This window comes from Anser brachyrhynchus (assembly GCF_964034855.1).
Source record: "Anser brachyrhynchus genome assembly, chromosome: 4".
In the NCBI taxonomy this organism is placed as follows: Eukaryota; Metazoa; Chordata; class Aves; order Anseriformes; family Anatidae; genus Anser; species Anser brachyrhynchus.
In genome coordinates, this window is record NC_137698.1 from 7,882,363 (window position 1) to 7,907,342 (window position 24,980).

Sequence of the window (24,980 nt, forward strand, 5' to 3'; positions counted from 1 at the left end):
TGCTATCACTTCTGTAGACTCAACTAGTTAGGATACTACCAACACCAAGCTCTGCATGTGCCCATAACTTGTCAGCATGCAAGACAGACAGTAGTTGTTAAATGTGGAATAATTTTGGATTAAATTATTTGAACTGCACTGCAAAATTTTTTTCATGAAACCTCATGAAACACTTTGTTATTTTATATATTATTGGGTAGTATGGAGGTGTTTAGAAAAAACATCTTATGTTCAAGTATAGAGATTTAGTTTTAATTTATCTTATTTTATTTATATGACAACAAAACAAGCGGTGCTCTTCTGGAGGATTACCATATTAACTACAACATCTGACCTTGTTTTCTTCAAACAAAACAGATCCATGCAAGCTATATGTAGTCTTTAATGTAAACAAATCTTGCATAAGCAAAAATTTCCAATTTATTGTCTCAGTTCACATAAGATCATGTAGTATATTTCTGTTTGTACTATGAAGCATGATACCTCATCTGAGTACTTTGAACTATGGAGCAAAGGTAAAGAAGCTAAAGGACTTTTCATTAAATCTTACTTTTGCTGCAAAGTGTTTGAATAACGGAGTCAAATCACAAAACAGAACACTTTAGTAAGTCATTACTCCATATACAGCCCCATCCCAACCCTCACAGTGACTGGTTAGTAGCTCATTTATCTGTGTCTTAAAATGAGATAGACATAAGCATTCACTTTTAATTTAACTTCAACTTGATACATACATCAAGCAATTGTTGCTTTCCATAAATATGTAGATAGTTATATGACATGAGTTATATATATTTTTTTCAGGGTTTTCAAGGACCTGGATAATATGAAATGAAAAGTCAGTTTTGGAAGAAAGAAAACATAATACAGAAGGGAAATTAATTTTTGTGTGCTCCATTTCTTTCAGAATATCAAGTAAGTCATATGTGTTTTTCTTTCTTCATTCAGAAGTATTATAATAATCTGAATAGTAAAACAGTAAGATAACTGTCAAGAAATAATAATTGTAGTGTTCCATAACTGTTTTTAATGTCTTTGTATGTTTTTGCATTGTTTAGTCTAGCTGTTGATGTTGAGATCTGTATGAAAGTCCATCAGATATAGAAGTACTTATGGATCCAAATGTCTGTGTTTATGTATATACTTGAAAGTTCTCACATAAATAACCAGTTTGAATCTTGCTTTATTTCACATGCAATGCATGGAGAATTTCACAAACCTTTCAGTGGTTATAGACGTAATTCAGGTAATGATAGTACATAGGTGTGTGCTCTGAAGGCATGGTGACAGAAATAAGTGCAATCTTTTTTGAGCGTGTAAACCAGTGTAAAAACGTACAGTGTATACACTTACAATGGGTATTGTCTCATATTAAAAGGAGGTTTTCACTGAACCATACATAGGTCAGGTGCTGGACTTCATACGATATTTAAAAGTCGTTTACATATATCTACATCTATATATATATATAAGCTAATTTACATCTTTCAGTCATTTTCATGACTCTGTGACCAAATGTAAAAAATTATTTATTAAAATTATCATGAAATACCCAGCAAATGCAAGCTGGCAATACACATATAATGTAGTACAGTTTTGAACAAATCTTTGCTTCTCATTTCTCTTTCCCTGTTATTTCTCCAAAGGCCTATTTTTCTCCCATCTGTATTCATCTTCATTAGCATAAGATAGCTGCCCCAGTTTTTGGGACAAAACCTGATTCTGTTTCTATCAATTAGATTATCTTTCTGTTTTTTTCTTCTTACTCACTAATAATGTAATGTATTCTGAAATTATAGCTGAATAAGCATGTCTGGCTTTTCTTAAACACTTTTAGAAAGTTTCTGTTCAGAAAGTTACTGGTTGGGTTTATCAAGGCAGTTTTTTATTTTTCACACTTTATAGTCAGCTAAAATTTACTGTATTCTTTTTACTTTGTTTTTTCTTTTAAAATTCCAAAATAATCCATGTTCTATTTATGTTATATAGACCCATGTGATAGTTGTGTGGGAACCAGGCTTTGAATAGCTTGTAGCTCCTAAGCTTTAGCAGCTTTAAAGGTTTCATCCCCTCTACTTTATACTTCAGAAACATTTCTTTTCTGAAAATAATATTCATGGGGGGGGGAAAAAAAGGCAGGATTGAATAAAATGAAACAGCCTAAAAACAAGGGTGCGTACCTATTTTTTTTTTTAATTTATTTTTTTCAGTGATGGTGAGCACAACTAAATTTGATGTTTGCATTGGTAACTGGAGAGTGATTCCATGGAGGAATATTAGTTCAAGTGTTTTGAATAAGATTTGAAAAGTCATGTGGTTTAGGGATATAGTGGCCTTTAGTGGGACTTATCTAAACACAGTAATTTCAGCTGCCTGGGGACTGTGTTCCATACAAAGGATTATTCTCATGTGCCAAGGCCAACTAGCATGGCACAACTCATGCCCACACATGAGCTAAATTCTTTTCCCCTAAAATGTATTTACAATTAATTTACAATTCTTTCCCTCCTTATTTTTTACGTCTACTAGTTGGTTTGTGGTATTTAAGTATCAAAGTATAAAAAATTATTTTGCAATTTATGCAAATTGTATATGATATGCACTATGTATAGAAATAGCAATGATGAAAATTGCAAATAGAAGGCATAATATTTCAAAGGTAGCCATGGCTTTGAAAATATACCTGTAGCTATACCACTAATGCACAGGCTGATGGAATAAACATTTTGCATATCGTCAGCTAGTCATATGGCTATCTGTTTGTGGGCATCTATACAAAATATTCTGTATAAACAAGTGGTGTCAATGCTTGCCCTTAATATGCAGTTCAAAATCACTCCTATGTGACCAGAAAGATTCAAGCTGGTAGCTGCCACAGTTTCTAAATTACATTCATAAAGAAAAAGAGTACTGTACTGATGTAAGCACTTTCTGGTTTTGTAGTTCCTGAATGTGCTGTAGGCTATCATTGGAATATTTTTTTTCCCTTGTGCTTCACTAGAGTTTTGTACATGTGAAATCAATCACACCAACTCCTGGCACGTATAATGAACCACACACAGCTCTCAAGTCCTTGAACAAAACATCAGGAATGAAAAAGATCCCATTTTGTCAAACTGCTCTTCGATTTGCTCAAGACTGCAGGCTGGTATATACACTAGGTTTGCAATTAATCCAAATACTGGCATTCAGGGCACATAACCTAGTATAAGTAAGACTGATATTCTAGGATGCCAGTAATTAATCTTGTAATTGAAATTACAGTAAACATGAAGTTAATTTGAAAGGAAAATAAGAATTAGAGAAAAAATATATATTGGATTCTGGCCACAGGGATGAAAATACGGTTCTCAACAACATTATTTTTGGTTTTTAGGAAATCTGAACACGTTATCTATCCAAACTAATTTATAATAGTATGTTTGGTTTACTTCGTTTATAGTATTCCTGACTAATGAAGAAGCAATATAAATGGCATCTGTGGTTGTTGCGTTTCTTCTTTTTTGGTATTTAGGGGTAGTATTAAATAAGGCTGTTTCTCCAAAATACAGCGCCTATAGTTATCTATAAACATAAAATACTAAAGATGCATTCTTTCCATGATTTTACTTAGGTCAATACATGAGTAATAACTTCTATTTTCACTTTGCTGGAAAGTTTGTGTCTCACACCAGTTTATTAGTGGTATGTGAATGAAAGGGCAAGTGGTAGAATGCATCTTGAAGAGGCACATTCATGTAAGCATGCTCCTTTGATGTTGGCACATGATCATGTAAAGTCAAAGGTACTTGATGGCACATCAATTCTTTTTGGTCATCAGATGTGACCAATCACTTTGAACAGACTTCTTGATGCCCTCTGTAGCTTTTTTTTTGCATTTGCTTCTCTTTGTTTTGTCCTCATGTCATGCCAGTCATTTGCAACTGGTTTCATTGAAGCTTGCTTTTCACAATTCTTGACATACATAGAAGTAATGTTTTTGTGGGCCAGTTGCCCAAGCCACCTAGATAAATGACATGTATCCTCCTAATATTTTATCTGCCACTCATTAATGTCCTGTGCTGGAAACAGAGAAATATGCAGAGATACCTTCTGAATGACACTGCAATGTCATCCTCAGAGTAATATGATATTAAAAAAATATTAAAATTAACAATAAAATTAAAACAGTATTAAAAACCGCATTCTTCCCTGATTTGGTGTCATTTTTGTGACTGCACCTGGACTCTGGCATCCCTTTCTGGTCTACCCCAGACAGGGAAGATACTGATGGGTGTGGAGTGGGCCCAGCCCAGGGCACATGAGGGAGTGAGGGGCCGGGGCACACGGCATACAAGGGCAGGCTGAGGGACCTCCTTTGGTCAGCACGAAGGAGAGAAGGCTCAGGGGTGGACCTGACAGCTGCCTGCAGCTGCCTGCTGGGAGGGAGTAGAGAAGATGAAGCCTGCGTCTTCTCTGAGGGGCTCTGTGGCAGAAACTATTTCTAGAGCTGTCAACTGGAATTTAGACTATATTTCAGGATTTCTAACCTGTGCCACTAATTTACCATTATAAACTGTATAATATTATCATGCTTTGTATTACTTGCCTGTCAAATGGGCATCTTCTGTTTTCTTTACCTCATTTTGGAGTAATCTTAGTTTTAGTTGTTTTACTATGAAGTTCTTTGTGATTCACAAAAGAAAATGTCTCGGCAGCATTGTAAAAGGCTGCGGAGGTATATATCAATCACATCAAAAATGACCACGATGAGACAATTCTTCTGTACCCTGGTATTGTTCAGGACAATTTATTGTGCTAATCTTAAATGATTTTGAATTAAGGAAGTACGCAAGTTCTGCTGTACGTATAGTTTGCAATAAGAGCAGTAGCTTTTTTTTTTTTAAGAGGAAGTTCTTTTTGGGAAAATATGTAAGGTAAAGTATTATGAATAAGCTATTCTCCAGCAGAAAGATTCAGAAAATTTAACTTGTTTAGAATTCATCTCTTAAAAAAGAAAAATAGTTTTTTTCTGTGTGTTATATAGCACGATACATAAATGAGATGACAGAATCACAAAATGGTTTGTGTTGGAAGGGACCCTTAAGGATCATCCATTTCCAACCCCGTGCCATGAGCAGGGACACCTCCCACAAGACCACTTTGCCCAAAGCCCCGTCCAGCCTGGCCTTAAACAATTCCATTGATGGGGCATCCACAGCTTCTCTGGGCCACCTGTTGGACTGCCTCACCACCCTCAGAGTAAAGAATTTCTTCCTAATATCTACTCTAAATCTCCCCTCTTTAAGCTTAAAACCATTCCTCTTGTTCTATCACTCCACTCCCTGACAAAGAGTCCCTCCCCAGCTTTCCTGGAGACCCCCTTTAGGTACTGCAAGGCTGCTATCAGGTCTCCCTGGAGCCTTCTCTTCTCCAGGCTGAACAACCCCAACTCCCTCAGCCTTTCTTCACAGGAGAGGTGCTCCAGCCTTCTGATCATCCTCTTGGCCCTTCTCTGGAATCGCTCTAATAGCTATAATAGACATAAATTGTTATTTTTTTTAACTTTATTTAAGAAAAGAAAAAAAAAGGACTAGATTTTTGTTTTTCCATTAACCATTCACTCTAAGCAGAACTGGCATGCGGACAGCATCTTTGGACTCAGTGATTGAAACTAAGACATTTCAGGTTCAGTTAAAAGTAAATGTATATGTGGATTACTTTTTACTCCTGAAGCAAACTTGCTCTCTCTGCATATGTTTATCATCACCTGTCGTGTTATTTGTCTCCTCCCACATATTGCATTGAAATGAAATATTTTTTTCCTCTTTGTCTTTGGAAAGAACTGTTCTGGAAGCAAGAATATGAGGACAATTCTTTGGGAAAGAAACATAAACCCAGTTTTTTTGTACTGAAGTCATGTTTAGTTAACTTACATAAATAGTTGGCTTTGACTAAGTCATTTGCACAGACAAAGATTTTCACTGTAAAATGTTTGAAAGCATTTCTGTTGTGGACATTACTGATTCAACTAAAACCAGGATGTGGCTCTGCTTTGCCTTCACATAAATAATTCTGTAAGAGTTCTTAATAATATATTTTTTATTTTTTTATTATTTTTTTTGCCTGCTCACTTGTTTCATGGTAGGTGGAGGCACGAAGTGGGTGTGGATATCAGGGCAAGAATATTAACATATGAACGTTTTTTTACTCTGTTATACTCTGTGTCTCCGATTCTATGAGAATGAAGGGAAACTGCAGCATGAAGCATATTAAGTTTAGGAAAGTGTGCACTTGTTTCAAAAATTACTAGCTGGGCTGTCTCCACCTGCAAGTTCATATGTTATAAACACATATGAAAAGCAATGATTCATTGGAAAGTGTGGGACTAGAGCATGACATAAATGGTGTGGAATAAGGGGTGGATACCGTCCCGGTTTCAACTAGGATAGAATTGATTTTCCTCATAGTAGGTGGTATGGTGCAGTGTTTTGGATTTAGGATGAGAATAATATTGAAAACAAGCTGATGTTTTAAGTGTTGCAGAACAACGACTACAACATTCAAAGGACTTTTCAGCTCTAGAGCTCTACGGGAGGAGAGGGGGGTAGAAGGGAGAACAAACAGCTGAGTGGAGCTTAGCTGCCTGCCAGGTTAAGCTACAGCAATGTCCCATTCCTGGAAGTGTTTAGGGACAGGTTGGATGGGGCTTTGGGCAAAGTGGTCTAGTGGAAGGTGTCCCTGCTTATGGCACGGGGTTGGAACTGGATGGTATTTAAGGTGCCTTCCAACCCAAACCATTTTGTGAGTCCAGGATACAAACGCCCAGCCTTGTGCAGTAAAAGTCAGCTACACCCCAGGACAGAGACTCCGCAGCCTTTCTGGCCACTCGTTCTGTCTGAACGTTGTTGCGGGGAAAATTTTTCCTTTTTGCTAGCTGGGCTGTCTCCACCTGCAAGTGTGGGACTGGTGCTGCTCACGCTTCTGCCACAGAGCCGCTCAGAGAAGATGCAGGCTTCATCTTCTCTACTCCCTCCCAGCAGGCAGCTGCAGGCAGCTGTCAGGTCCACCCCTGAGCCTTCTCTCCTTTGTGCTGACCAAAGGAGGTCCCTCAGCCTGCCCTTGTATGCCGTGTGCCCCGGCCCCTCACTCCCTCATGTGCCCTGGGCTGGGCCCACTCCACACCCATCAGTATCTTTCCTGTCTGGGGGAGACCAGAGGGGGATCCCGGAGCCCAAGTGCAGTCGCAAAATGACACCAAATCAGAGAGGAAAGTGGTTTTACTGGTTGTTGTTTATTATTATTGTTGTTGTTGTTGCAATGTATTTATTATGATTATTCTGTCATTTTATTGCCCCGTCCTGGGAAGAACTGGAAACCAAGCATCTTGAAGGGTCTTTACGCTGCACTCCTGCGCTGCTTCCTGGCAGACCTGAAGACTTCTGCTTCTGCAGAGGAACAGCTCTCTGCGTGCCCGTTTCGAGGGATCTGCTGCTGTTCTCTGTGCACCGCCATGCAGGACGCGGGTTCGTCTTCAAGCACCTCTTGGCAGCCTTCTCGTCCTCAGACCGAGACAGCCCACGCCAGGCGTGGCCTTCGGAGGGCTTCTCCTGTCGCCCGGTGCAGCAGCCCAGAGGAAGCCGAGTGCGCTCTTGCCCAGCGCTCGGGACTCCGTGCAGAAGGGGCGACACCTCTCTGGGAGAGGTGGGGAGGGGGGACGGGGAGACGGGGACAGGGGGTGGGAGAAGAGGCCATCGTGCAGGCAGTCCTGCCAGTTGGTTAAGCGATGGCCTCTTCCCCCTATTTGTGGAGGCGGAGGCAGGGCCGGGAGTACGGAGCGGTCCGGGCGGCTCTGCGATGACGATGTTGTTGTCTCGCTGGTGGGAGCCCTGGCACGATGACGTTGTGCCACATCAGATGGGTTGGAGGTGGATCCACCTCCATCGGCTCTTCGTCATCTGCAGGTGGATCCACCTCCATGGGCTCCACACCAACCGCCACGGCCGCTCCATCTCTGCTGGCGCTCCTCCGCCTGCACTTCTTGGGTGCGGTGACCCAATTAACTTTGGTCCCACGAAAGGGTGGGCAGCTTTCAATCAGCGCTCTCTTAACACCAACCATGGTTGGACGTTGCTAGAAATCCTAGGATTCCAGCTAGCGGTGTGCCAGGCGCAGGGGCTTTTATAGGCCCCAGAACAAAGGGGGGCGGGCAGATGCCCTGTGACATCGGGAGAGTTCTGTGATGGCCGCCATGATGGCGCGCCACGCCCCAGGCCCAACATGGCCGTGTTGGGAGGGGGCTTCTGGGACCTGGTGACATCAGGAAGCCTCTGTAATGGCGCGCCACGCCCCAGGCCCAACATGGCCGTGTTGGGAGGGGGCTTCTGCGGCCTGAAAGAGGCCCTCATGTGGAAGGAGGAGGATGGTCAGGGGGGCTGGGGGCCCCTTTCCTGGGGGTGTCTCTCCCGGGCCATTTTGCTTCCCAGAGAGACAGGCTGCCCCTTGGGCACTGTGACTGCCCTCTGCCTCCCCTCCTGTGCTCTGGCCTCCATCCCCCTCCTCAACCCATGCCTGGCATCCCTGTGCCACAAGATGTTGGCAACTATGTTTTGGGAGGGGCAGCAGTCCTCCATTACCCCCAACCTGTTAGCGCCACGTAACAGGTTGTACAGTGCAGCATAAAGTCCCTTCAAGATGCTTGGTTACCAGCTCTTCCCAGGACGGGGCAATAAAATGATAGAATAATCAAATAAATACATTGCAACAACAACAACAATAATAATAAACAACAACCAGTAAAACCACTTTCCTCTCTGATTTGGTGTCATTTTGCGACTGCACTTGGGCTCCGGGATCCCCCTCTGGTCTCCCCCAGACAGGAAAGATACTGATGGGTGTGGAGTGGGCCCAGCCCAGGGCACATGAGGGAGTGAGGGGCCGGGGCACACGGCATACAAGGGCAGGCTGAGGGACCTCCTTTGGTCAGCACGAAGGAGAGAAGGCTCAGGGGTGGACCTGACAGCTGCCTGCAGCTGCCTGCTGGGAGGGAGTAGAGAAGATGAAGCCTGCGTCTTCTCTGAGGGGCTCTGTGGCAGAAACTATTTCTAGAGCTGTCAACTGGAATTTAGACTATATTTCAGGATTTCTAACCTGTGCCACTAATTTACCATTATAAACTGTATAATATTATCATGCTTTGTATTACTTGCCTGTCAAATGGGCATCTTCTGTTTTCTTTACCTCATTTTGGAGTAATCTTAGTTTTAGTTGTTTTACTATGAAGTTCTTTGTGATTCACAAAAGAAAATGTCTCGGCAGCATTGTAAAAGGCTGCGGAGGTATATATCAATCACATCAAAAATGACCACGATGAGACAATTCTTCTGTACCCTGGTATTGTTCAGGACAATTTATTGTGCTAATCTTAAATGATTTTGAATTAAGGAAGTACGCAAGTTCTGCTGTACGTATAGTTTGCAATAAGAGCAGTAGCTTTTTTTTTTTTAAGAGGAAGTTCTTTTTGGGAAAATATGTAAGGTAAAGTATTATGAATAAGCTATTCTCCAGCAGAAAGATTCAGAAAATTTAACTTGTTTAGAATTCATCTCTTAAAAAAGAAAAATAGTTTTTTTCTGTGTGTTATATAGCACGATACATAAATGAGATGACAGAATCACAAAATGGTTTGTGTTGGAAGGGACCCTTAAGGATCATCCATTTCCAACCCCGTGCCATGAGCAGGGACACCTCCCACTAGACCACTTTGCCCAAAGCCCCGTCCAGCCTGGCCTTAAACAATTCCATTGATGGGGCATCCACAGCTTCTCTGGGCCACCTGTTGGACTGCCTCACCACCCTCAGAGTAAAGAATTTCTTCCTAACATCTACTCTAAATCTCCCCTCTTTTAGCTTAAAACCATTCCTCTTGTTCTATCACTCCACTCCCTGACAAAGAGTCCCTCCCCAGCTTTCCTGGAGACCCCCTTTAGGTACTGCAAGGCTGCTATCAGGTCTCCCTGGAGCCTTCTCTTCTCCAGGCTGAACAACCCCAACTCCCTCAGCCTTTCTTCACAGGAGAGGTGCTCCAGCCTTCTGATCATCCTCTTGGCCCTTCTCTGGAATCGCTCTAATAGCTATAATAGACATAAATTGTTTTTTTTTTAAACTTTATTTAAGAAAAGAAAAAACAAGGACTAGATTTTTGTTTTTCCATTAACCATTCACTCTAAGCAGAACTGGCATGCGGACAGCATCTTTGGACTCAGTGATTGAAACTAAGACATTTCAGGTTCAGTTAAAAGTAAATGTATATGTGGATTACTTTTTACTCCTGAAGCAAACTTGCTCTCTCTGCATATGTTTATCATCACCTGTCGTGTTATTTGTCTCCTACCACATATTGCATTGAAATGAGATATTTTTTTCCTCTTTGTCTGTAGAAACAAACTGTTCTGGAAGCAAGAATATGAGGACAATTCTTTGGGAAAGAAACATAAACCCAGTTTTTTTGTACTGAAGTCATGTTTAGTTAACTTGCATAAATAGTAGGTTTTGACTAAGTCATTTGCACAGACAAAGATTTTCACTGTAAAATGTTTGAAAGCATTTCTGTTGTGGACATTACTGATTCAACTAAAACCAGGACATGGCTCTGCTTTGCCTTCACATAAATAATTCTGTAAGAGTTCTTAATAATATATTTTTTATTTTTTTATTATTATTTTTTTTGCCTGCTCACTTGTTTCATGGTAGGTGGAGGCACGAAGTGGGTGTGGATATCAGGGCAAGAATATTAACATATGAACGTTTTTTTACTCTGTTATACTCTGTGTCTCCGATTCTATGAGAATGAAGGGAAACTGCAGCATGAAGCATATTAAGTTTAGGAAAGTGTGCACTTGTTTCAAAAATTACTAGCTGGGCTGTCTCCACCTGCAAGTTCATATGTTATAAACACATATGAAAAGCAATGATTCATTGGAAAGTGTGGGACTAGAGCATGACATAAATGGTGTGGAATAAGGGGTGGATACCGTCCCGGTTTCAACTAGGATAGAATTGATTTTCCTCATAGTAGGTGGTATGGTGCAGTGTTTTGGATTTAGGATGAGAATAATATTGAAAACAAGCTGATGTTTTAAGTGTTGCAGAACAACGACTACAACATTCAAAGGACTTTTCAGCTCTAGAGCTCTACGGGAGGAGAGGGGGGTAGAAGGGAGAACAAACAGCTGAGTGGAGCTTAGCTGCCTGCCAGGTTAAGCTACAGCAATGTCCCATTCCTGGAAGTGTTTAGGGACAGGTTGGATGGGGCTTTGGGCAAAGTGGTCTAGTGGAAGGTGTCCCTGCTTATGGCACGGGGTTGGAACTGGATGGTATTTAAGGTGCCTTCCAACCCAAACCATTTTGTGAGTCCAGGATACAAACGCCCAGCCTTGTGCAGTAAAAGTCAGCTACACCCCAGGACAGAGACTCCGCAGCCTTTCTGGCCACTCGTTCTGTCTGAACGTTGTTGCGGGGAAAATTTTTCCTTTTTGCTAGCTGGGCTGTCTCCACCTGCAAGTGTGGGACTGGTGCTGCTCACGCTTCTGCCACAGAGCCGCTCAGAGAAGATGCAGGCTTCATCTTCTCTACTCCCTCCCAGCAGGCAGCTGCAGGCAGCTGTCAGGTCCACCCCTGAGCCTTCTCTCCTTTGTGCTGACCAAAGGAGGTCCCTCAGCCTGCCCTTGTATGCCGTGTGCCCCGGCCCCTCACTCCCTCATGTGCCCTGGGCTGGGCCCACTCCACACCCATCAGTATCTTTCCTGTCTGGGGGAGACCAGAGGGGGATCCCGGAGCCCAAGTGCAGTCGCAAAATGACACCAAATCAGAGAGGAAAGTGGTTTTACTGGTTGTTGTTTATTATTATTGTTGTTGTTGTTGCAATGTATTTATTATGATTATTCTGTCATTTTATTGCCCCGTCCTGGGAAGAACTGGAAACCAAGCATCTTGAAGGGTCTTTACGCTGCACTCCTGCGCTGCTTCCTGGCAGACCTGAAGACTTCTGCTTCTGCAGAGGAACAGCTCTCTGCGTGCCCGTTTCGAGGGATCTGCTGCTGTTCTCTGTGCACCGCCATGCAGGACGCGGGTTCGTCTTCAAGCACCTCTTGGCAGCCTTCTCGTCCTCAGACCGAGACAGCCCACGCCAGGCGTGGCCTTCGGAGGGCTTCTCCTGTCGCCCGGTGCAGCAGCCCAGAGGAAGCCGAGTGCGCTCTTGCCCAGCGCTCGGGACTCCGTGCAGAAGGGGCGACACCTCTCTGGGAGAGGTGGGGAGGGGGGACGGGGAGACGGGGACAGGGGGTGGGAGAAGAGGCCATCGTGCAGGCAGTCCTGCCAGTTGGTTAAGCGATGGCCTCTTCCCCCTATTTGTGGAGGCGGAGGCAGGGCCGGGAGTACGGAGCGGTCCGGGCGGCTCTGCGATGACGATGTTGTTGTCTCGCTGGTGGGAGCCCTGGCACGATGACGTTGTGCCACATCAGATGGGTTGGAGGTGGATCCACCTCCATCGGCTCTTCGTCATCTGCAGGTGGATCCACCTCCATGGGCTCCACACCAACCGCCACGGCCGCTCCATCTCTGCTGGCGCTCCTCCGCCTGCACTTCTTGGGTGCGGTGACCCAATTAACTTTGGTCCCACGAAAGGGTGGGCAGCTTTCAATCAGCGCTCTCTTAACACCAACCATGGTTGGACGTTGCTAGAAATCCTAGGATTCCAGCTAGCGGTGTGCCAGGCGCAGGGGCTTTTATAGGCCCCAGAACAAAGGGGGGCGGGCAGATGCCCTGTGACATCGGGAGAGTTCTGTGATGGCCGCCATGATGGCGCGCCACGCCCCAGGCCCAACATGGCCGTGTTGGGAGGGGGCTTCTGGGACCTGGTGACATCAGGAAGCCTCTGTAATGGCGCGCCACGCCCCAGGCCCAACATGGCCGTGTTGGGAGGGGGCTTCTGCGGCCTGAAAGAGGCCCTCATGTGGAAGGAGGAGGATGGTCAGGGGGGCTGGGGGCCCCTTTCCTGGGGGTGTCTCTCCCGGGCCATTTTGCTTCCCAGAGAGACAGGCTGCCCCTTGGGCACTGTGACTGCCCTCTGCCTCCCCTCCTGTGCTCTGGCCTCCATCCCCCTCCTCAACCCATGCCTGGCATCCCTGTGCCACAAGATGTTGGCAACTATGTTTTGGGAGGGGCAGCAGTCCTCCATTACCCCCAACCTGTTAGCGCCACGTAACAGGTTGTACAGTGCAGCATAAAGTCCCTTCAAGATGCTTGGTTACCAGCTCTTCCCAGGACGGGGCAATAAAATGATAGAATAATCAAATAAATACATTGCAACAACAACAACAATAATAATAAACAACAACCAGTAAAACCACTTTCCTCTCTGATTTGGTGTCATTTTGCGACTGCACTTGGGCTCCGGGATCCCCCTCTGGTCTCCCCCAGACAGGAAAGATACTGATGGGTGTGGAGTGGGCCCAGCCCAGGGCACATGAGGGAGTGAGGGGCCGGGGCACACGGCATACAAGGGCAGGCTGAGGGACCTCCTTTGGTCAGCACGAAGGAGAGAAGGCTCAGGGGTGGACCTGACAGCTGCCTGCAGCTGCCTGCTGGGAGGGAGTAGAGAAGATGAAGCCTGCGTCTTCTCTGAGGGGCTCTGTGGCAGAAACTATTTCTAGAGCTGTCAACTGGAATTTAGACTATATTTCAGGATTTCTAACCTGTGCCACTAATTTACCATTATAAACTGTATAATATTATCATGCTTTGTATTACTTGCCTGTCAAATGGGCATCTTCTGTTTTCTTTACCTCATTTTGGAGTAATCTTAGTTTTAGTTGTTTTACTATGAAGTTCTTTGTGATTCACAAAAGAAAATGTCTCGGCAGCATTGTAAAAGGCTGCGGAGGTATATATCAATCACATCAAAAATGACCACGATGAGACAATTCTTCTGTACCCTGGTATTGTTCAGGACAATTTATTGTGCTAATCTTAAATGATTTTGAATTAAGGAAGTACGCAAGTTCTGCTGTACGTATAGTTTGCAATAAGAGCAGTAGCTTTTTTTTTTTTAAGAGGAAGTTCTTTTTGGGAAAATATGTAAGGTAAAGTATTATGAATAAGCTATTCTCCAGCAGAAAGATTCAGAAAATTTAACTTGTTTAGAATTCATCTCTTAAAAAAGAAAAATAGTTTTTTTCTGTGTGTTATATAGCACGATACATAAATGAGATGACAGAATCACAAAATGGTTTGTGTTGGAAGGGACCCTTAAGGATCATCCATTTCCAACCCCGTGCCATGAGCAGGGACACCTCCCACAAGACCACTTTGCCCAAAGCCCCGTCCAGCCTGGCCTTAAACAATTCCATTGATGGGGCATCCACAGCTTCTCTGGGCCACCTGTTGGACTGCCTCACCACCCTCAGAGTAAAGAATTTCTTCCTAACATCTACTCTAAATCTCCCCTCTTTTAGCTTAAAACCATTCCTCTTGTTCTATCACTCCACTCCCTGACAAAGAGTCCCTCCCCAGCTTTCCTGGAGACCCCCTTTAGGTACTGCAAGGCTGCTATCAGGTCTCCCTGGAGCCTTCTCTTCTCCAGGCTGAACAACCCCAACTCCCTCAGCCTTTCTTCACAGGAGAGGTGCTCCAGCCTTCTGATCATCCTCTTGGCCCTTCTCTGGAATCGCTCTAATAGCTATAATAGACATAAATTGTTTTTTTTTTAAACTTTATTTAAGAAAAGAAAAAACAAGGACTAGATTTTTGTTTTTCCATTAACCATTCACTCTAAGCAGAACTGGCATGCGGACAGCATCTTTGGACTCAGTGATTGAAACTAAGACATTTCAGGTTCAGTTAAAAGTAAATGTATATGTGGATTACTTTTTACTCCTGAAGCAAACTTGCTCTCTCTGCATATGTTTATCATCACCTGTCGTGTTATTTGTCTCCTACCACATATTGCATTGAAATGAGATATTTTTTTCCTCTTTGTCTGTAGAAACAAACCGTTCTGGAAGCAAGAATATGAGGACAATTCTTTGGGAAAGAAACATAAACCCAGTTTTTTTGTACTGAAGTCATGTTTAGTTAACTTGCATAAATAGTAGGTTTTGACTAAGTCATTTGCACAGACAAAGATTTTCACTGTAAAATGTTTGAAAGCATTTCTGTTGTGGACATTACTGATTCAACTAAAACCAGGACATGGCTCTGCTTTGCCTTCACATAAATAATTCTGTAAGAGTTCTTAATAATATATTTTTTATTTTTTTATTATTATTTTTTTTGCCTGCTCACTTGTTTCATGGTAGGTGGAGGCACGAAGTGGGTGTGGATATCAGGGCAAGAATATTAACATATGAACGTTTTTACTCTGTTATACTCTGTGTCTCCGATTCTATGAGAATGAAGGGAAACTCCAGCATGAAGCATATTAAGTTTAGGAAAGTGTGCACTTGTTTCAAAAATTACTAGCTGGGCTGTCTCCACCTGCAAGTGTGGGCCTGGTGCTGCTCACGTTTCTGCCACAGAGCCCCTCAGAGAAGACGCAGGCTTCATCTTCTCTACTCCCTCCCAGCAGGCAGCTGCAGGCAGCTGTCAGGTCCACCCCTGAGCCTTCTCTCCTTCGTGCTGACCAAAGGAGGTCCCTCAGCCTGCCCTTGTATGCCGTGTGCCCCGGCCCCTCACTCCCTCATGTGCCCTGGGCTGGGCCCACTCCACACCCATCAGTATCTTTCCTGTCTGGGGGAGACCAGAGGGGGATCCCGGAGTCCAGGTGCAGTCGCAAAAATGACACCAAATCAGAGAGGAAAGTGGTTTTACTGGTTTTTGTTGTTTATTATTGTTGTTGTTGCAATGTATTTATTTATTTATTATGATTATTCTATCATTTTATTGCCCCGTCTTGGGAAGAACTGGAAACCAAGCATCTTGAAGGGTCTTTACGCTGCACTCCTGCGCTGCTTCCTGGCAGACCTGAAGGCTTCTGCTTCTGCAGAGGAACAGCTGTCTGCGTGCCCGTTTCGAGGGATCTGCTGCTGTTCTCTGTGCACCGCCATGCAGGGCGCGGGTTCGTCTTCAAGCACCTCTTGGCAGCCTTCTCGTCCTCAGACCGAGACACCCCACGCCAGGCGTGGCCTTCGGAGGGCTTCTCCTGTCGCCCGGTGCAGCAGCCCAGAGGAAGCCGAGTGCGCTCTTGCCCAGCGCTCGGGACTCCGTGCAGAAGGGGCGACACCTCTCTGGGAGAGGTGGGGAGGGGGGACGGGGAGACGGGGACAGGGGGTGGGAGAAGAGGCCATCGTGCAGGCAGTCCTGCCAGTTGGTTAAGCGATGGCCTCTTCCCCCTATTTGTGGAGGCGGAGGCAGGGCCGGGAGTATGGAGCGGTCCGGGCGGCTCTGCGATGACGATGTTGTTGTCTCGCTGGTGGGAGCCCTGGCACGATGACGTTGTGCCACATCAGATGGGTTGGAGGTGGATCCACCTCCATCGGCTCTTCGTCATCTGCAGGTGGATCCACCTCCATGGGCTCCACACCAACCGCCACGGCCGCTCCATCTCCGCTGGCGCTCCTCCGCCTGCACTTCTTGGGTGCGGTGACCCAATTCACTTTGGTCCCACGAAAGGGTGGGCAGCTTTCGATCAGCGCTCTCTTAACACCAACCATGGTTGGATGTCGCTAGAGATGCTAGGATTCCAGCTAGTGGTGTGCCAGGCGCAGGGGCTTTTATAGGCCCCAGAACAAAGGGGGGCGGGCAGATGCCCTGTGACATCGGGAGAGTTCTGTGATGGCCGCCATGATGGCGCGCCACGCCCCAGGCCCAACATGGCCGTGTTGGGAGGGGGCTTCTGCGGCCTGAAAGAGGCCCTCGTGTGGAAGGAGGATGGTCAGGGGGGCTGGGGGCCCCTTTCCTGGGGGTGTCTCTCCCGGGCCATTTTGCTTCCCAGAGAGACAGGCTGCCCCTTGGGCACTGTGACTGCCCTCTGCCTCCCCTCCTGTGCTCTGGCCTCCAGCCCCCTCCTCAACCCATGCCTAGCATCCCTGTGCCACGAGATGGTGGTGTTAGTAATAGAAGAAGAAATAATACAATATTGTTTAGTATGTTACATTTGCGATGTACTGTTCCGAGGCTGCGCTTGGAAGATACAAAATATATGTGCAAGGGTAACATGAGAATGCACCAATTCATGATGAGGAGTAAGGAGGATTAAAAGAATGCTCCATTTGCAAGACATCTAGATAACTGGGGCTTCTTGGACTCCGGGAACTGGATCAAACCAACCTTGTGGTTTGGACTGAGACCAAGGGCTCAGAGAGCATGCGTGAAAAGGAAAGGTTAAAAAGTTCAGCTCTGATGAAGACATCTTACTTCATCCCGACGACCACCCGGACGACCACCAGAGAGTAATACGTAAGCGCAGAGGGACTGATAAGATAATTAGCATACGAAGCGAGGCTAGGTGGGGCTAGGAAATGAATATGCATAGATGAGTTGTGAAACCTAATGCATATGTAGTATTTTAGGAGATAAAAGAGAACTAAGAAAACAAATCAGACGAAGTTAGATTTGGGCAGGCATGCCCCTAACTTCTGGCGCCTAATAAAGCACCTTCATATAATCACTTTGTGGATTATGTGTTTTCATGAACGCTAACATTTTGGCGACCCAGATGGGACCTCGTGGGCACTGCTGAGGCGGCTCGCGAACTGATCACGCTTCAGCCGGCACCGAGGAGTTTCTCGGGGAGCCATCGGCCGCGACCGACCCCCGCTGCTCACAACGTACCTCTGAAAGGGTAAGAAAAAGGTGCTTTCTGGTGATCGGTACCGATCTGGTCTGGGAGCCTGCCGGTCAGACGTGGCGAAAGCCATGCACGGTTGGGCTAGGGAATTCCCGTGGTAAGCCTAGGCGCCGTCCGTCAGACAGTCGCGAAAGCGCTGCAGGTTCGGCATCAGTGGTCTGGTTTTGCTGCAGGCTCAGCATCTGGTTCGGTTCGGTAAAAGCTATAGCTGATAATGGAAAAACTTAAAAGTATTCTGGGCGGTAATGCTTCGGTACCGCGATCCTCCCCTTTGGGCTGTTTACTAGCACACTGGAAGGAGGGGTGTTTTGGGCAGGAGTTACGAAAGGGTAAACTGGTTGATTGCTGTAATGTTTGGTGGCCACAGTATGAACTAGAAGATCAAGAAAGTTGGCCAGAAAACGGAACCTTACAGTACAATACTATCTTACAATTAATGTTATTTTGTGAGCGAGAAGTGCAAGGGGCCTCTGTGATTGCGTGATTGTGTTGTGAGTGAGACACAGCATCGCTGCGAAGCGAGTGCGGAGTTCCGATCCGCGGTTCCGTATTCTCCGCGAGGGGAGCGGCCGGAGATGAACGAAGCGCATGACAGATCGAAAAGAAGTGCTGCTTTATCCAAATGTTGATTGGTGGTGCCCAATACACGGGCCCGGCGGTGTATCTTGCAATCCTATTTCGTTCTTAAATGTTTTGAGTGTGACAAGGAGGAAGGTGGGAGCATTATCTAAGTAACAGTTTAAAAGTTTCGGTATATTCGCGGTGGTGTTCGGTCAGTTTCCCAAGTATCGGGGGAGGGGGGCTGACTGATTATCAAAGCGGTAGAACGGAGAGCCACTTCCTTGGTGGTTCGGGCCTGAGCCCTGGGAATTTGGTAAGAAGGGGGAGAGCGAATTTATTTAGGCCTCAATACCTTTTAAACCCCCGTCTTGATGGATACACAGGAGTGATTCCTTGTTTTGTGTAGGCTTACTAACAAAGTGCATGAGAAAAATTAGCATTCGGCTTGAAATTCGGCCTTGTTGAAATGTAAATTTTGTGGAAAAGGTGGTATTGTTTGTCTAGAAGACGGAAGGCTGAGTGCTTCAGGTGTTTTTCCGAAGTCCTGTGGATTTACGATTGGAACGGGGCTCATTAATAATCTGAAATAGTGAAGTTTGTATGTGGAGTTTAATCCCAGAGAATTGGGACATTTGAGAAGACTAGGAAAACATAGTAAAAACCTGCAATAAAAAGGTTTGTGTGGAAATTGAAACAAGGGACAGTAATTAATATAAATAAATAAAAGGGAATGGGAAATCAAGGAAATGGGTAATATCCAAAACAAAGACGTTTTAAAGAAAGCCTCCTTGGGTGTATATTGGCACACTGCAAGGATATTGTCGGAAGGGGGAGTGGGGGGGGCGCGGAAAGCAAGAGGATTTCCATTAAGTATTGCAATCAATGGTGGCCACTATATAAACTAAATGGCCACTTTATGGATCAATCGACTATAACAGTGTCTTGCAATTAATGTTGTTTTTGAGGAGAGAAGGAAAATAGGATGAAATGTTGTATACTGATATGTTGTTTCAGCATCTTGGAGGGAAAAGGTATGGAATTAAGTTGGCCCCTGACTGAGCCTTTGGTGTTGGCATTAGAAAAGTACAGGCTGGAGGAAGATAAAGGAAGTGTTAAAAGGGTTGTTGAAGGTGTTAAAGGTTGTGTGGCATGTAGTATTTAACAGAGCTGTTTGAAGTTGAATGAGCAGGGGAAGAGGATGTAGGAATGTTAATAGTTCCGCCTCAACCCGAGGCTGAGATCTCTAAATCGTGGTGTGAGCCCTCTGGGGCGGAGGGACCATGATGGGTCCGGGAGAGAGTTGTCATGGAAACAGAAAAGCAGCTAACTCTTAAAACAACCTGAGTTCATATGTGAGCTCAGATTGCCAATGGGAGCGCTCAGGGAACTTTCAACCATTGCATTCCCCTGACCGACCCCCCCCCCCCCCCCCCCCCCAAGACCCTTACCACCCCGGAAATTATGTAAATACCAAAATCTGGTTAAACTGGGAATTGAGAATCTGTTCCAACAAGGTCCAAAAGAAAACCCTATGGAATTTTTGAATTTTTGGACCAACTTTGAAATGCAATGGGAAGAAAAAAAAAAAAGACAGAAAATTTGGACCTGACTTCAGAAAACAAAGGCAATTGGCTAGCCTCTTTCTAGGGCAATCAGCCCCTGATATCAGAAAGAATTTGTCTTAGGCTGCAGGATAAACTTACAACAGTCAGAAATGACGGGGACCTGGGGCATCTACCCTAGCAGGTCCACTAGTTGAAATAAAGCTAGGAAACGAAGAGAGAGGCTTGAATTTTTTTGTTGTTGTTGGTTACAGGAGCTTCTTTCTCTGTGTTAATTAGTCTGTAAATGTAATAGGAGCAACATATTCAGTGTTAAATAGTTTAAAAGGACGATTGGGAACTAAGACAACTACAATAATTGGAGCCACAGGGAAGGAGGAGGAACGGCCATTCTTACAACCCCTTGATTTGCGTTTTGGGGGTAAGGAACTAACCCATGAATTTTTGTATGTACCAGAATGCCCGATTCCACTCTTGGGACAGGATCTATTAGCTAAATTAGATGCAACAATAACCTTTGAGGATGGAGAATTAATAATGAAGGTACCTGAGTCCAAAGTAGGACAAATCCTAATGATCAAAGATAAACACTTCGTTAATATTCCAAGAGAAGCAGAAAATGCAGTTATACCAACAGTATGGGAAACAGATATACCAGGGAAGTCGAAACTGGCACAACCAGTAAAGGTGGAATTAAAGGAAGGAGCCAAACCTGTTCGAATCAAACAATATCCACTTAAGATAGAAGCTAGGCAGGGGACAGTGAAAATTATTGACAAATTTCTCAAACATCAGATTCTGGAAGAATATAAATCGGAATACAATACTCCAATTTTTCCAGTAAGGAAGCCGAATGGTGAGTATAGATTGGTACAAAATCTTAGAGCAATAAATGAAATAACAAAGGACATTCACCCGGTAGTGGCTAATCCTTACACATTGTTAACATCTGTGAGAGAGATATATAAATGGTTTACTGTGATAGATTTAAAGGATGCCTTCTTTTGCATACCTCTTGATAAAGATAGTAGAAAATTATTTGCCTTCGAATGGGAAAATCCTCAGAGTGGACGAAAGACACAATTAACTTGGACAAGACTCCCACAAGGCTTCAAGAATAGCCCGACCCCCTTTGGAAGCCAGCTGGCCAAGGAACTGGAAATCTGGACAATGCAAGGACAAATACAGGTACCCAGAAGTCAGTATTTGCTGTTACAATATGTAGATGATATTTTGATTGCTACAGAGAATGAGTCGCTCTGCACCCAAATAACCATCGAAATTTTAAATCAGTTGGGAATGGGTGGTTATAAAGTTTCAAAGGAAAAAGCACAAATAGTTTGCTCAACTGTAACATATTTGGGGTGTGAGATTTCCCAGGGACAAAGAAGTCTGGGTGTCAATAGGATAAAAGCTATATGCACCATCCCGGAACCTCAAAATCTCCATGAGCTAAGGGCCTTCTTAGGAATGGCTGGCTGGTGCAGAGTATGGGTAATGGATTATGGACTCATAGCTAAGCCCCTTTATGAAGCTCAGAAGGCACAGGATTTTATTTGGGGAAAAGTACAGAAAGAAGCTTTCAAGAAACTTAAAGATGCCTTAATGAAGTCACCAGCTTTGGGCCTACCAGATTTATCAAAAGATTTCCAGTTATTTGTATATGAAAGACAACGACTAGCACTAGGGGTACTAACCCAGCGACTGGGAAGCTGGAAAAGACCTGTGGGATACTTTTCTAAGCAGTTGGATGCTGTAAGTGCAGGATGGCCCTCATGTTTGCGGGCAGTAGCGGCAACAGTTCTCTTAATCCAGGAAGCAAGGAAACTTACCTTGGGAAAACGTATTGAAGTTTTTGTACCACATATGGTAACAACTGTTTTAGAACAAAAGGGGGGACACTGGCTATCACCCAGCCGAATGATGAAATATCAGGCAATACTAACTGAACAAGATGACGTAACCTTGAAAACAACTAACCTGTTAAATTCAGCAGTATTTCTAGGAACTGTTCCAGAAGAAGGACTGTTGGAACACAATTGTGTGGAAATAATTGAACATACCCATGCCAGCTGCGAGGATTTGAAGGATGTACCCCTTGAAAGGTATGACTGGGAACTTTTTACTGATGGTAGTAGTTTTGTGGAGAATGGAACACGATATGCAGGGTATGCAGTAACAACCCTGAAGACAGTGATCGAAGCAAAACCTTTACCACCTGAAACATTAGCACAGCGAGCAGAACTGATAGCCCTACCTTGAGCACTGGAACTGAGTGAAGGAAAGATGGTAAATATTTGGACAGATTCCAAGTATGCTTTTGGAGTAGTCCATGTTCATGGAGCATTATGGAAAGAAAGAGGGCTGTTGTCCTCACAAGGAGCCAATATAAGATATCAAGAGGAGGTGTTAAATTTGATAAATGCGGTACAAAAACCAAAACAAGTGGCTATTATGCACTGTAAAGCTCATCAAGGAGGAACCTTGAAAATATCAGAAGGGAATCGGCTGGCAGATCGAGCAGCTCGACAAATTGCTCGGGAGGTGTGGAATGTAATGGCTTTGGTACCACTCAAGGTAGGCCCCACTTGTCTTAATCTTCCCAAGGAACCAAGATATTCACCAGAGGATGAGAAATTAGCAAATCTCCTAAAGGCCCGAAAGAACTCTGATGGATGGTATGTAACCGCTACGGGCCAGGTAGTAATACCCCCCTTGGTGATGCGAGAAATACTTCAGACAAGACATAATGAGTGTCACTGGGGTGCAGAGGCAATGGTAACATTTTAAAATGTAGCGTTATCTCTACACATATGTTAACAATGGCAAAATCAGTAATGTCAAAGTGTGAGATTTGTCTGAAAAATAATCCAGTAGCAAGAAAACATGCTGAAATGGGAAGAGTTAGAGTAGGAATAGAACCAGGAGATTACTGGCAAGTTGATTTTGTAGAGTTACCTAGGACTAAGGGATGTAGGTATTTGTTAGTAGGGGTTGACACCTTTTTCAGATGGCCAGAAGCCCTTCCCTGTCGCACCAATCAAGCTAAAGAGACAGTAAAATGGTTACTGCGGGAAATCATTCTGAGGTTTGGGGTACCATTAGGAATATCCTCGGATAGGGGGCCGCACTTTGTTGCATCTGTGGTTAAAGACGTAAGTCGGCTATTAGGAATTTCTTGGAATTTACATACTGCATGGAGACCCCAATCTAGTGGACAGGTAGAAAGGATGAACCAAACTCTAAAGGGACAGATCAGTAAAATCTGCCAGGAAGCCAAAATACAATGGCCACAAGCTTTGCCTATAGCTTTACTGAGAATAAGGATAAAGCCAAGGAGTGGAATGTCAGTAAGCCCATACGAGATTACGTATGGAAAGCCTTATGAATCCCCAGAACCAAATCCTAATATGCATATAACAGGGAGCCAGGATGTTTATAATTATGTATTGTCTCTTGGTAAAACTTTAGCTCAACTTCAAAGTGTTCTGGTGTGGAACCGACCGTTGGCACTGGAAAATCCTGTCCACGACTTTCAGCCAGGTGACCGAGTGTACATTAAAAACTGGAATGAAGAACCCCTGAGAGAACGGTGGGCTGGACCTTATCAAGTATTATTGACTACTTTTACAGCTGTAAAGGTAGAAGGGGTGGATGCTTGGATTCATTATACTCGGGTGAAAAAGGTTCCCGAATTTTGGTCAGTGCGAGCAATCGGAGATACAAAACTACAGATGAAGCGCGTATAACCATACAATCTTGGGGTTCTTAACAACAGTAACGATAACAGTAATTGTTTTGTGTAAATACCTTGTAATTGGGTTCCTAGAAATACCAGAAAAATATAAGAAAGAGGAAATATTCAGAGGAGAAAATGTTACTTTGGAATGTGGAATGCACAACGATAAACCAATAACAATTAGCTCTCTACAGGTGGTCTGGGAAAAAATAAGTGACTCCGGACAGAGCCAGGAAATATACGTAGACACAACCAGGGACAATACAGGATTGAAGGCTGGATGGGAGGGGAAGGCGTACGTAAGTATAACCATAGAATTGGGCCAACAACTGAGAGGAGCTACCACCTTAACCCTGTTTAGTGTTACTAAAGTCAACAAAGGAAACTACCGGTGCATGGTAACACATGAAAATAGCACAGATTACGGGATAAGAGAGATATTGGTATATCCGAAATTGGATAAAGGAATATTGGTAGCCCACCAAAAAGGATCTAGAAGAAGAAGAGAGGGCCAGGCACCATGGACACAAGTGGTACAGATCCCACACAGGCAACCATCAGAGAATTTACTGGTAGGATTGATTAAAGATTTTGCCATAATGAAAGGAACTGATAGAATTACTGCTTGTTTGCCCATTCCAAAAGCAACAGGGGACCCGCTTGAGTGGGGTATAATAACCTCCCCACTGCCCCAAGTAAAAGGAAATGGAACAATTCAATGTAAAGAAGTGAAAGTTTTAGAGAAGATAAATGTTACACAATACTATAGGAAACTGAGCCCCCCAACATCGAGGTCTGAATGTGAAAAGAACTACCATTTCATAACGATAGGCAGATTTAAGAATGTGGGACAGTGTTATTACGACGAACTACGTGTAGTAGAAGGAGTTAGAGAAAAGATTGTTTGGGAATGTCAAGAGAAAAATAAGCCAAAAGGAATGAAAGGGTGGGATAGTGACTGGACAGTAAGTTTATTGCAGAAATTCCAGTATGGAGGGAATACATCATGGTGTATTAAATGACAGGGAAAGCAGAATGGAACTGATCAGTTTTATACAGTAAGCCGGGTTGACAGTAGTGGTAGACAAGAGTCAACAAAGGTAGCTTGGTGGACTTGTGAGAAGAAATATACTTGCGACAGTAATAATGAAGATGTCGAGCACTTACTTCCGGTATTGATAGCTCTTAGGGCAGGATGTGCTTGCCGAGGAATTAAGTACAATTCGGAAAGAAATAGCCAGGCTAGTCAAGTCGCAGTGGATTGTAGCTATAGTACCATAAAAAGTCCAGGACA

At 44.2% G+C, this 24,980-nt stretch overlaps 1 protein-coding gene across 4 annotated transcripts in view; it reads left to right on the plus strand.

The window, feature by feature from the left end:
* LOC308193890 (uncharacterized protein) overlaps positions 1–24,980 on the plus strand; it is a 430,978-nt gene that overhangs the window by 69,502 nt on the left and 336,496 nt on the right. For all 4 annotated transcript variants that reach the window (XR_013950031.1, XR_013950032.1, XR_013950033.1 and 1 more), the window contains exon 5: positions 805–915. The gene's annotated coding sequence lies outside the window, so the exon portion shown is untranslated. The remainder of the gene's footprint in view (positions 1–804; positions 916–24,980) is intronic.